The following is a 14,584-nucleotide window of genomic DNA, read 5'->3' on the forward strand; positions in this document are numbered from 1 at the left end:
CCTTCCTAGAATCTCACCGCTCTGAATATTTAGTGATGATTTTAAAAAATCTACTCTCTATGCTACTTGCCAAAAGTATTTTCAACATTTCCAAGTGGAATTGTATTGTCTCACCATTTTTTTTTTAGATCATATAGGGTCCTTTGTCCCAAATGGGTATTATATATGAAACATTTAATTTAATTAATTCAACAGCATAAAAGACTTAAAGGAAAAGGGAAGTGCTATAATTTCCTCCTGGAGATAATCCAGATCAGATGCCATCTCCTGGGATGCGTATATTACTCCAACATGAAGAACTGTTCCCTCTTCTGACTTTTAATATCATTAGCTCCTTGTATCATTTGTTTGACCTTTTCTCCTCAGCTGTGCACAGAGATGTCTTAGCTCTTTCTGTCTGCCTAAGTATCTACTCGGTCAGTGTTGATTGATGTAAAATGGTATCTTAGTTACTTTTCTCTCACTGCTCAGACAAAATACCTGACACCCAAAGTTAAAGGAAGAAAGGTTTATTTAGTTCACAGGCTATAGAAGTTTCAGTCCCTAATCAACTGGTTCCAAGGCCAGAGTACTCAACTGAGGGGAACTGCACAGCAGAACCAGTTCATGGCAAGCAGAGGACACCAAGAACAAACAAGCAAGGAAAAGACAGCCTATTTCTGTCTATAGTGTACCCAAGTTACCAGGATTAGGGTGGTGCTAACCCAGTCAGTGACCTGATTCAGTAATCACCCACCCTTAATTCTAGAACCCTTAATCCTAGCACTGTACCATGAATCAATCACAAACTCTCGATTCAGCTGCTTCTGAAAAAGCCCCACCCCTAATGACTGCATGAGGCTTTAGAGGGACATCTAGATATAAATCACAATATTCCTCAAAGACTCATGCACATCCCTTTATGCAAAAGGCATTTAGTCCATCTCTAAGAATTTCCAAAGTCCTAACAGTTTCAGCACTGCTGAAAGGTCTAAGTCCCAAGTCTCCTCTGAGAGTTAAGGCAAACGCTCAGCTGCAAACCCTTGTACAAATGAAAGAAAATTAAACACTTCCAATATTCAATGGTAAAATGCAGACACATCCATTGAAAAAATTACAAACAAAGAGATACAAAGGAATGGGAACAAAGCGAGTCCAAAATCCAGCAGGACAAACATCAAGTCCTATAGTTCCATATGCAGCATCTGAAGCAACCTGTGGCATTGTGAACTCCAAAGGGCTTGTGTAGCTCTGCCCCTGCATCACTTCTGGTAGTAGTAGCCCCAGTGTTTCTCTCTTGAGCAGGCTGTGCTCCCTCCTTGAAGCTTTCCTCAAATGATCCACATGCCTGACTTTTCCAAACTTCTGGGGTCTCCACTGCACCTTCAGCTTTACACTCACAGCTTCACACACACAGTGCTTTCTTAGGGGCACACTGTCTGGCCTCCCAGGCCTTCTTTTCAAATCTGGGTGGAAGCCTTCATTCTACTGCTCTTACATTCTGCGTACACATAAAACCAGTGCTTTTTGGATAATGCCATGGGTTGCAACTGGAACAGTAACCAGGCTTCCTTCTCTCTTGGCTACAGGGATCCAGTGCCTCTAAAACAAATCCTAAGGAACAACTTCCCTAGGCTGCTGGCATTCTGCAATATGGTGCTTTGGGGCTCTCCTCTGAAAGCAAAGCTTTTTACCTTTGCAACTCTGAGGTTGCAAAGGCTAGAGTCATGCTTGTTCTCATGAAGTTTTATGCCATATTTTCTGTTGTCTTCTTCTCTTGCTAGTCTTTTCAGCGACCAGTTTCTCCTCTGTTCTATTTTGTAAGCTGCAACTTTTCTGAAGCTTCCTTTTTGGCCAAGCTCACAATGGTTTGAATCATTTTGATGGACTCTTTGCTCTTTCTTCTCAATATAAATCTGGCTAAAAGCCCTAACAATATCAATTTCACTGCCTCAACATTAGACTGCCTTGAAATTTCTTCTGCAAGATTCATACTTAGTCTACCACCCTTAATTTTAAGTCTCCATCAAAGTCTCTGAACACAAGCAAAATGCAGACAAACTTTCTGCCAAGGTATAACACACATTGTCTGGAGTCCAACAGTCAATGAAGTCCTTATTCCCAGTAAAAACCTCCCAAGCTTTGCCTTTTCTGGCAGGATTTCTATCAGCCTTCTGGTCTTCTGAACTCTGACCAGAATCTCTCATCGAGTACAGCCTAAGGCATTGAGCTACTTCTTCAGCTGACATCTCCAAATCTTTCCAATTTTTTCCCACAAGCCAGTCTCAAAGATTCCTAAACTACAAAGATTCCTACAGCCACAGCAACAAACCCACCTCTCTGATACCAAATTCTGTCTTAGTTACTTTTCTGTCATTGCTGAGACAAAAATACCTGACACTCAAAGTTAAAAGGGAAAGGTTTATTTAGCACACAGTTTGTGATTTCAGTCCATAATCAGCTGGCTCCAAGGCAGGGGTGCTTGGATGAAGGGGACTGTACATTACCAGTTCATGGCAAGCAAAGGACATCATGAACAAGCAAACAAGGGAGAAGACAAGTCTATTCCCACCCCATATAGTGTATCCAGGCTAACATGATTAGGGTGGTTCCAAACCAGGGACCTCACTTAGTAATCACCCACCCTTAATTCTAGCACCCTTAATCCTAGCATTGCACCATGAATCAATCACAGGTTCTAGATCTAGCCAACTCTGAAAGAACCCCAGATGACCGCATGAGACTTGAGAGGGACATCTAGACACAAGCTATAGCAAATGCAAAGGAAAGAAAAAGCAATCATCCCTTTAAAAATTCAGGGCCTGGGGAGATAGCTCAGTAGAATAAGTGCTTGCCTGGCAAGCACAGGGTCGTGAGTTCAATCCCTGGTACTGCCCCCAAAAAATAAAAATTCAAATGTTATCACTCTTTTCCCTTAGTTTACAGTGAAATATAGATTGTCCTGCTCCTCTAAAACCACTACAATGTTTTAAGAATTTTAATTATTAAATAGTAAATAAATTATACATTTTAAAATTTAAATAATTAGAGAGAGGTACCTATTTCAATATTATTTACACTGCAGACCAATATGGCAAGCATAGAAAGAAGAACAAACTACTGGCAAGATGTTGTACAATTATAGGCTATTTTAATCCCACCACTCCATGTCAGGCACAATGCCATCTTATTATTTGTGGCTCTAAAATTATAAAGTTAACAGATTGTATAGTTATTTGGGTGTATAATTTCATGTTTTCTCTGTCTCCTTCACTGGCTTGAAATTTTAGGTGGCATCTTTAGTTTGGAACAGTAAGAAAAGCATAAGGTTTGAAGCTAGCCTGTGTGGATGGGCTCAGCACATAACTCCTCCAAATCTGATTTTCTCATCTGAAAATTGGGGAAAGTGATCTGCGTTCCAGGTATGTGATAAAAATTGAGAAAAGGTACCAAAAGTGCCCTCCACATAGTATATGCTCAGCAGAAAATAGCGGTCATATTTCTTACTCTTTTTTAAAACGATGTCAAAAAGTCTTAAGCTATAGCTTTGCCTATTCCATTATTTTTATACACTGATTGGGTGAGGAGAAGAAAATACTGACTTTCTAACATAGAGTTTGTTTTCCTCTAAGTCTCTGTAAAAATCACAGCTGCCATATAAAATCATTTATTTCTTCACTATTTCACAGAAACTTCACCAGAGATAAACAAGGAGAACAGACTGAGACATCACCTTGGACCATCGGCAAGTACGTCTTGCTATAAAATACAATGGTTCCCAACCTCCATGTTACTCATGGCAGGAAAGGCACACAGAGAAATCTAAGGATGGGGGAGCCGCATTTCTTTATGACCTTATTTGAAAGATAAGCTCCTTGGGGAAATACAATTTATTCAGATTATCAAGACCCTGCTGAGCAAATCTACAGTCTGGGAGTACACTATGGAGATCAAAAAATATTTACTTTATTCTGTTGGGTATAAAAGCTTTTAATGAATGCATAATTAAGACAAAAAAATTGTACACAGCTTTAGAAATTCCACTGCTGAGCCACACCATTAATATCCAAGGCACCATACCCAGTTGTGATCCCACCTGTTTTCTGTTTGTATTTCAGCCTATTTATAAATCTAGGTACTGTGAGACAACCCAACCTGGAGCTGAAGAAGTGACAGAGAGGGTGCTGGTGTGAATGCACTGTGAGGGACTGGCCCTTTGGAATAGGTTGAAATGACATAAACAAAATGCAAACCTTTGAAGAGCCTTGGGATACTGCTCAGAAAAATAAGTTATCTTGTTTCCTATGGATGCAAAGAGAATGTGAATTTTCTCAATACTATCTCAGGGTCAACAGGACAATATCTACATTTTTTACATTCTTCTGAATTGTATTAGTACATATGTGTGGTACATGATGCTTACACTCCTCGTGTGGAGTCAGTGCACGTGCGTAGTGCATCCCGATTCCTTTCCTCACCTCCTTTTTCCAGCCTCCCTCTCTTCGCCTTCTATCTCTTGATCCCCTTCCATCTCAGAAAGATCTCTCTTTAGCTTCTATTACATAACTTTTACTTGCTCTTTATACTTTGGGTTTCTCATATGATAGAGCCCATGTAGTGCTTAAGCTTGTGTGTCTGGCTTACTTTACTAACATTATGGTCTCAAGGGGCACCTCTTCTTCACATGACACAAGTTTATCTTTATTGCAGAACAAATTTCCACCGTGTGCAAATATTTTCCTTATCCATTTATCTGTTGTGTCTCGTTTTTATGAAAAAAAAGCAAGCAGTCCATTGACAATGCAGACATAAACACATTCTATATGTATGAGTATATAAATAGGTATATCTGTGTGCAAACATGTAAATTTATCTGAATTGTAAATAACTATATATTCATGTCAAATATATGATATAGTTTAATTAAATAAAAACAATATGCTAGCAACAATTAAAAAAATACTAGAAAAACTGCAGAATGCCCTAATTATCTAGAAGTTTTTAAAAGGCTGCTTAAATATATTTTAGAGGCCTAAATATTATTTGTGCTGGATAACACAGTAATTCCACAATTAGATTACTGGTCCATTTCATAGTCAATTGTATGCATAATATTCAAAGTTCATGAATAATTTCATATTGTTCTTTGGGAAAGTCTTTAGTAAGCTGGAAATCTAGTAGGAAGGAAGCCCAAAAACACAGCCATCACCAACAGTAACGAATTCTGGGCCCTGTCACCATATGCTGCCAATTGCTGTTTCAAAGTTTACTAGAGCTGACTCAGCACACTAGTGCAGGAGAAGTGTCCCATCATATTGGCCCTGGTGTTTATCTTTATGCTGATCACAGTGTTGTAGGGAACCTTTGTATGGACGATGTCACGGAACCCTTCTGCACCCCTAAGAAGCAGACTACATAAAGAGCACCATGTTTGTATTTCACAGATGAGGAGTAAGGGCCAACGAGGTTAACTAAGTTGCTCAAGGTCACATAATCTTGAGTTATGCGATTCTATTATGCAGAGCCTGCTTACTAAATTAATATTCTTGATTAGAATCTGCCTCCTATAACAATGCTCGTGACCAAATAAAAGAGGGTAATCTAGCTTCACTGGATAAACTTTTCAAGCACCTGTGGAAGAGGAGATAACAGGTAAGCTAAGTATTTGCAGGAATTCAGAAGGTGACAAAAGGGAAAAGACTCCAGAGGAGGCATACAGTTTAGGTATAAGAAAACGTACAAAGTTCACAAACGCTGTGACATAGCACAAGTAGTAAACTGTCAAAAAGTAAATAAAGCTTAAGTTACATTTAATAAAGACAGGCTTGGTGTACCAAACTAAGAAATAAAACTAACCCTGAAGGCTAAACGAAGCCACTGAATAATGAATGATTTTAAGCAAGTGTGTACCAGAATCAAGTTAGTCTCTTGAATCAATCAAAGAGAATTTTTCATGGATTAAAAAATACTTTTCAAAATCAATCAAACAGAATTTTGGAGGAAGAACTGGAGTGAGCAAGAGCGAAGGCAACTTCATCAGTCTGCAGAAAGTTTCTTTCGTCCAGAAAGTAATGAGGGTCTGAATTAAGTCAAAGGTAATTAAAATAGAATAAGAGGGACTAGAAAGTTAAGGGGTTGAGTTGAAAGGTCTTGTTGATAACATGTGTGGGGCTTCTACGATGACACCTCAGTTTCTGGTCTGGCTCACTGAGGAAGGCCAAGTGTCTGTCGAATGTCCAGGAATATCCAGGAAAAAGCACTGAGCATCCATCTGGTTGAAAATGGTGTTTCCCTTGAAGGACAGGAAGAGCACAAGGATAGTAGAAGGAGAAAGGGCAAGGTTGCAAAACTAGTCCATATCCAGGCGATGAGAACATACCTTGGATTTCAGGGAAATAACCTATTTTGTGGCTCAGAACAGTAAGTTAGACCACACAATATCGTGTAGCCTTAGACTACCGGCAGGGAGCACACTTGTGCCATTGCAGGGAAGTCCATAAAAAATAATCCAAACCTAAATGATGTTAGGGACAAGAAGAAGAAAAAGTGGCAACACACTTGACTACTACTAAGAGACTAAATCAGAAAATTCGAAATCACAGTACAGTGTAAGACTGCTGGCTTAGGGTGACTAGAAGGATGGGAGGAACAGTAATCTATAAAGGGGATTTCTTATGAAGAGGGTTACATACGAAGCAATACTAGACCTAGACCTTTAGAGGCCAACGTTTCTGGCTTGGGGGACAAAAACCATGATGGTCCTTTAATTAAATTAAATTATTTATTAATGTATTTTATTCTTTTGATTCAGGGTCTTGCTATGCAGCTCAGATTCATAGTGATCCTCCTGCCTCAGCCTCCCCAGTGCTGGGATTACATGCATGTGCCACTACACCCAGGTCTGGGGCTGGCACGGCATGTGGCACTGGGTATCAAACTCAGAACCTTGAGCTAGCTAGTAAGGTACTTATGCCTCTACGCTATCTCCCCAGCCTGATGGTGGTCCTTTAACAAAAACAGGTGTGTGAAAGTGGTGAAGACAAACTTGAAGCATATGTAGGCTATCACACAGTTAGAGCTCAGAGAGGGCCAGGACAAATCAACTCAGAAGAGAGATGAAAGAGAGTGACAGGAGAGCATAAGAGAGGAACCCTTTCACAGCTGTCCTGGGCCCTAAAGAATATTCTAACAGGACAAATTATTTTTAAAGGAACTGAGAAGAAGTAGAAGAGGATGAGGAGAAAGTCCCAAGAAAAGAGATGCAGAAAACAATGGAGCTACCAATATCAAAATCTTCCAGCGCCCACAGTAAGGTAGTAGGAGAGGCTCTGAATTTGACAGTTAGTGGGCTTTGGTTGGAGCAGCTGCTGAGGAGTAATGAGGCATGAGACTGAGTTGAAGACAGGGCTGAGGAACAAACAGAAGGCAAGGGAATGCAGACGGTGCCCACAGGGCGGCTGTCAGTAAAGGCAAGGAGAGGGTTGTGGCAGTGAGTGAAGCAAAGAACTTCTCCCAGTCCACTGATGCTATCTGCAAACTGGATGGTGCCAGTGGAGAAGGAGAGACTGAGACCACAGGAAACACCACAGGTGGTAACTACAGAATAAGGACCCAAAAGCTAGCTCGGCCCCAGAGAGGAGGGCAGACATTTCAGCTGGAGCAGAAATATTTGCAGGCAAAGCACAGGGGGAAGAACGCATATCTCACATGAAATAGAGAATTTTCTTTTATTCTCCTTTATTTCCCAATAATGGAATTAAGTGAGATTGACATCTACTTGCTTTATTTGTTGATTCTGAGCTGTAGTACTTATATGATTTCAGACACATTTTATATTGGGGAAGAAAATTTTATGCTAAAAGTGATTTTTAAATTGCCAAACTAACAATAGTTAGATTAAGATAGAAATTATCAATACTAGAAAAATGCATCAAGGTTTCTTTTCCTTCCTTTAAAAACTCACAAGGAAAATACATCAATCCTAAACTACTCACATAACACATTAAAATGCCAAGACGACTTTCTCAGCCAGCCAGAAAGCCTCTGGGCTGTCACTTACTGGCATCCTTTGGTGTGGGCTTAGGGAATAAAAACCAACATAATAGCATATGAAAAAATTAATTGAGACCCTTAAAAGGCTATTAATGATGCTATGATGAATTTCAGAGCCAAATATGAATGATATTTGGCAAATATGACATTCTGGATTATCCATGCCAGACAGCAAATACTCTTGATTAGAACAAATAATTAGTAGTTAGTTAGGGTGTCATAGGTCTGAAACATTCCACACTTCCTGACCATTTTCACTTGTTAAAACGTCTAAAAGATTAGACCATTTCTAACATATTTTCTAAACATCATACTTAACCTTTCTCCAAATACAAAGTATTAGTGCTTGTGAACTATAGCGCGGCATACAACTAGTGGCTTCGATTAGGGGCACATTAAATATATATGTTGGTACAATCATTTGTCTTCCCTAATGTAGAAAAAAATGGCTGCATGTGGGAGAAAAATGAACATGAGTTATAACTTCCCAACCTGGAGTATAAATTATTCTATTCAGAGCACCCACTATATATTATGTATTTGGACAATACGATTAATTTAATAATTAAAATTATAATAATATATTGTTTAGAAGGATCACCTCTTATAAGTCATTGCAGTATTACTCAGTTCAAAATGATAAATCTATTCTAATACTCTACAGTATGTCAGCTTCTCTGTGACAGGTTCAATTGCCATAGAAACTATTTCCTACTTTAAAAATGTCTATTCAATGGGTAAAGCTAATGGGAGACCACTAATATATTTCTTCTACCATAATAGGTGGAGAAAAATTATGGAATAGAGGCAGCTTTCGTCCCCTCAAGTAGGCTGAACTCTGTGCAATGCGAACGCAGGGTGGGGACAAGACGTAAAATCTGCATGTGGTAAGCCCTGTCTTCGGAGGCTCCAAAGCGTCCCTGGGGCAGCGGGATGTCACCCAATCATCTTAAGCCTCGAGCAGTGATCGAGGGCACCGCTCAGCTCCGCTCGGCTCTGGAGGAGGTGGTTCAAGGATCTAGTGCTTCTCAAAGTTCAAAGTAGAGTGATACCTTTTTAGTTAAAATAAAATCACTGAAATAGCCTTTTATAATGAAAAAGCAATGAAATTACCCAGAAGTCTCACGAATGCCCTCACGAGAGAAGAACAGTTTTGAAACCTTTGTACTTTTATTGAAGAGAGAAAATGACAAGTCTCCTTGCAGCCCACTGAGTGAGGAACTAAATGAAGACGAGAGACACTAAATAAGCATCAGTCACAAAGGAGGAGGTTGAGCTGCTTGCCACCCCAAACGCTTCCCTTCTGTTAGTTCTTGGCTTTTGAATGATGAATGCTAAGGACGTGGGCTTTGCCTTACTAAATGATCCAGTGTACACAACGTAAACAGAACAATGCCTTCGTCTAGGGAAATGATCTCGCAGGCTTGTAAAAGCACAAAACAAAACAAACATCCCTCTTTTCCCTACCGTGATAAAATGCTCTACCTATACCCTTTGGTCCCTCTCCTCTCACATCCAGGCAGCGTATCTCCTCTTGCAGGTCACGTCTTTCTCATAAAAGTGCTAAACTAATGCTGCTTAATGACAAATTAATGTCCATGAATAAAAAATACACCTCTAATAGCATAGAGTAATTTGCCATTACAATATCATCATTGGACATGCCCCTGGTTTAATACGATGTATTTAATTCATAACCTAATGAGTGATATATAAAAAGAGGGAGATGAACCCTGCAATTACATTTATGTGAGTCTGTCACCTTATTTGTAAAACCTTAGAGTCATTTACATTCAAATTAGAACAAATGACTGATTTCACAAAGTGCGGTGATAAATGACCACAGAAGCCCAAGACAAAACTGTATTTCCTGTGAACACATTAACAGTTTCCTATTATTTGTTAAAAATTACAATGCATATTGCCCAGTGTGGTGTGAATAATGACTTTTTTACTGATTAGGTCAGAAGACTAATATGCAGCAAAATAAATAATTTTTCTTTTCATTTTTTCTGATTTTCACTTTAAATTAACTACTGAATTCTGGTGGATTCACACTGCCACCTGCTGCGTGGAATCGATAGCAGAAATACATTTCCACCAAAGGAGTTTATATATTCACTACTTTGGTGGTTCTGTTGGAAAAGTCTCTGTGATGTTCTGTTTTGCTAATACGTTTAGGTGTATATCCTTGTAAAGGCTGTAACGCTTGGTGAACAGAAAGACCAGGTGTTCAGCAACAGAATATACTATTTGGAGGAAGTGGTGCAAGATACAAAAGGAGCAAAGCTCTCTGTTTTTAAAAGAGAGTTAGCTATCACATAAAAATATTTATCAAGGCATGTGGCTCCTAACAGGTCACTTTCAAGAGACACAACATAAAGTCCAGTGGCTAACATCCCTGACTTTATGACACAGTGCCGAAGGAGATGGTTCGTGTGTGTGTGTGTGTGTGTGTGTGTGTGTGTGTGTGTGTACACACCTGTGTGAGTCTGTGTGTTTGCCTAACTCCTGCTTCTTGGTGCAGTCTAAAGAAGACTGGATACCCTGCTGCTCACTGAAGAGCCCCTCTACCTGGTCTCCCCTGAAGACAAGGCTCAAGAGGTCTGCCCGGGGAACAAAGATGCAAGAAAAGCACAGTGGAGCTGAGGTCAGGGAGGAAGAGGTCCGAGTATGCAGGGAAGGCTAATGATATCTTGTAGATGACCTAAAGCACTTTACTGACCACCCAGGGTAGCTAGTGGAAGTTTCCAAACCAGATTAACACCCTCCTTCTAAATATAAATTCCTCCATCTTTAAAAAGACAACTATACCCACTTGCCTTAAGGGATTACTTAGCAGAATGGAACTGTGAATCCTTGCAAAACACTCAGAGCTGATAGCTCCTCGATAAATGTTGGCTCCCTTCCCTAGGAAAGATAATCAAGCTTGAGGGATTATAGTTTTGCATGGATAGGGGGTAGAAACAAGATCCCCCCTTAGGAGCATATTATGAACTATAATTAGAACATTTCAGCAAGGATAGTGAGGGTCCTTAAGAAGGTAGTAGCAACATTAGTGATCAAGAAAAGGGTTACTTGTGAGAGATATTTGTGAGATAAATTCTAACTTGGTGATTGAGTTGATGTGGTGGTGATGAAGGCATCTAAAACTAACTGTACCCAAATCTCTAGATAACAAGCAGATCCACAGTACCATCACTAGAGAAGGCTTTCATCTATGAAATTTGAATTGGCTGTGTGATTTTTAGACGTATTACAGATGTTCAATAATCAGACAGCGTCTGGGAAAACTCAAGAGTTTGGGAAGCAGATGGAATTCCCAAGGTTTATAATATTTATACGATGAACACAGTAAACCAGTGGACCTGCAGGGATCGCTGTTCCACTGTGATGGCAAACCTGTGGCATGTGCGCTGTTTGTATGGCTGCCATAGCGCACCACTCTGGAAGGGCGTATCTAGGTTTCCCTCATAATATATAAAAATATATAAAATAGTGAATGAGATGCATGCAAACACACATACTCTGAGAAGCAAGATCATTTATCCATATCGTGAGATCTGTTTTAAAGGCTATAATTGCTCTGTAATAACTTGGAACATCTTTCTGGCGAATCTGTTTAGGAAAGACCAATAAACACGGGAGACCAAAGGACTCTGTCACACTTCATTTGGTGCTGGTTCCAGCCTGTGGATTTTAAACAGTAGATCAAAGTGCAATAGGTCATGCTTAGTATTACACCGACGTGACAGGCTACCTCGGAGAGTACTACGGAATGCTCCTGCAAAGTGGGGGAGAGAGGATGGAAACTTAAAGTGGTCATAAATCCTTCACCTGCATTTGATAGATATATTTATGGCCACCCTCTTCCCCATGTTAAGGAGCATTATGTTCATTACCAGGCTCTGCTTTGTTCCCACAAATGTGCTTTGAGAGCCTGAACAAAGGCCTTAGTCTTTACAGGTAATGCAGGGTTTGGGGTCCCTGCTCTCAGATGTCTCCCCAAGGAACAAGAAGAAAGAGCCCACAGAGGCCCTGAGATGGCCTTTTCATTTTGAAGCAACAGCATTTCCAGTGCTGAAGAGCACTAGGCCAATGGAAAGCTGATGGCAAGGTGAGGATGGAGCTAGGGGAGCGCCTGCCCAGGGATATTTTTTTTTTTTTTTTTTTTTGTAGAACTGGGGACTGAACTCAGGCCCTTGCACTTGGCAGGGAAGTGTTTATTCCACTGAGCCATCTTCAGAGAAGCTTCTTAGTGAGCCCTGGAGGTTAACATGGCCTTGGGGTAGATAATCCACCCTCTCTACCTCTTTAGCAGGAAAATCAAAGAAATAATGAAAATTTAATGACAACAAAACAGTACATACCAGATATCTCAGTGAGGACAATGGTTTCAAAAACTCCATGTTAGTCACGGTGCCAAACATGGATGAAAACTATATTAACATTAATTAATAGGACACAATTTCTATGTATATGATATTTATTTATTTGATACAGGGTTCTGCTATGCAGCTTAGACTTGTAGTGGTCCTCCTGTGTCAGCCTCCCTTGAGCTAGGATTATAGGCATGTGCTACCACACCCAGTTTCGGTGGCCAACACTGTACAGCATGCCCATGGATCCAGGGCCAGCATGGCTTGCAGTATGGGGATTGAACCCAGGTCCGTGCACTTGCCAGGCAGGCACTTAGACCACAGAGCTATCTCCCCAGCCTCTATGTATATTTTAAGCACTGGGAATTCTTTATTTTAACAAAAAATTAGCTCATATATTCAATAAAATGGCCCCAAATGACATTTAAAAATCAGTTGAGCAATACTACCAAAACAGTAAACACCTACATCTATGGAACTATGTCTCAACATAAAAGCCAACTGACTCAATCTGACAAGTGACAAGAAGGATATGTTTATAGATTTAAAAGCTGAAGTAATGACAATTTCTACATAATCATGGTTGGGTAGTCCAAATTTCCTTCTATAAGTTTGCAACCCTGCAATAATCAAAGGTAAAACTTAAAAAAGTGTTATGGTTTGTGTACAGGTGTGCCCCCAAAGCCTCTTGCAGTCATGGGGCTGGGGCAGCTTCTGGAGTTTGAGATTGATTATTGTGGGTGTAGATGCTGCACCTGCCCTGGGGCAGGTACTTGGCATTACAATGTAAGGAGGGGAGAGAGGCTAGCTGCTTGAGCTGCTGCTACTCCCCGCTGTGCTTTCTTGCTCTTTGCAGCCCCCCTTGAAACAGGCTGTTCTCTGCCATGAGTCGCTCTGCCTTGGAGCCAGCTTAGTGTGGACTGAAACCTCCAGTAACTATGAGCTAACTAAATCTTTCCTTCCCTCATTTTGAGTGTCGGGTGTTTGTCCCAGCAATGAGCATAGAGTAACTAAGACAGAAAGATACAAGGGAAAAGTTATATAGGAGAATTAAATGAAAACTTATCAGAAGACAATGAATGTTCCCGTGACTGTTCACAAAACCTGAATAACAACTACACACAAATACATCTGCACACCATTCGCTCTCTAGTTCAGCACCTCGATAAAACGCATAGGTTCAATTTCAAAGTCTACATGTCATACAGTATCTCAGAAATTCATCTGATTGGGTAGGGAAAATCACACATGAATTTCCAGTATTCACCTAAAATTCTTTTACAGGTAATTACAGGTGTAAGTGTACACACACCCTGTACATGCATAACATTCATAATATGCATCACGATAATTAACACTACAACCAAACTTCAATCGACATGCATTATCTTCCATGGGAAAAGTGAATGACACTTAGAGCTCAAGTTGCCGTATTTGATGCAGAAATGTTAAACAGAAGTAATTTCAATTTCCCAAGTCAAACACACTTTTGAAGTCTTGTAACCTTTCTGTCTGATTCCCACTTGCTATTGGCAGAAAAAATTAGAAACAACTTTCCAATGCCTGCCAACAATATTGAGAGGAAAAAGAAAGAAAACATGATAAAAAAAGTTAAACATTTACTGATAGATTAAGTGTGCTGAGATAATGATAAAAATTTCATATACTCTATTTGAGTTGCTCCTCAGGTGAACACAGCTGACACTCCTCACACTGCCTCCCTAGTAGGCGCTGCTTCCTATGTCCTAGGGCTGCAGAGAAGATGCCATAAGATTCATTACAAGAAAGAGCTCTGTAAACTGCTATTAACTAACAAGTCAATGATAAAGGCCACATTTAGAATTAGACAAAATGATTCTGAAAGATAAGGAAGATAAATTGAGTAACAAAATAAAAAATGTATGCTTATTAATATTATGTCACACGAGGGCCTGAGAGATAGCTCAGCGAATTAAGCACCTGCTTAGGCAAGTACAGGGACCGGGGTTCGATCCCCAGTACAACACACCATGCCAGCCCTGCCCCTGGGTGCACTGAGCTGGCCACTGAGAACCAGCACGGTGGTGCACTCCTGTAATCCCAGCGCTGGGGAAGCTGAAAACAGGAGGGTCACTATGAATCTGAGCAGTGTAGTAAGACCCTGTACGAAATACATAAAAAAATAAAATACTATG

The 14,584-nt window shown here is 40.1% G+C and overlaps 1 protein-coding gene across 8 annotated transcripts in view; it reads right to left on the reverse strand.

Moving 5' to 3' along the window:
* Klhl32 (kelch like family member 32) overlaps positions 1-14,584 on the reverse strand; it is a 250,314-nt gene that overhangs the window by 61,655 nt on the left and 174,075 nt on the right. The window contains exon 1 of one of the 8 annotated variants that reach the window (XM_023711900.1): positions 14,078-14,095. The exons of the other annotated variants lie outside the window; for them this stretch is intronic. The gene's annotated coding sequence lies outside the window, so the exon portion shown is untranslated. Of the gene's footprint in view, positions 1-14,077; positions 14,096-14,584 lie in introns of those variants that run through there. 8 annotated transcript variants of the gene reach the window in all.

The sequence above is a fragment of the Octodon degus genome, unplaced genomic scaffold (assembly GCF_000260255.1).
Source record: "Octodon degus isolate 3935 unplaced genomic scaffold, OctDeg1.0 scaffold00022, whole genome shotgun sequence".
NCBI classification, from domain to species: Eukaryota; Metazoa; Chordata; class Mammalia; order Rodentia; family Octodontidae; genus Octodon; species Octodon degus.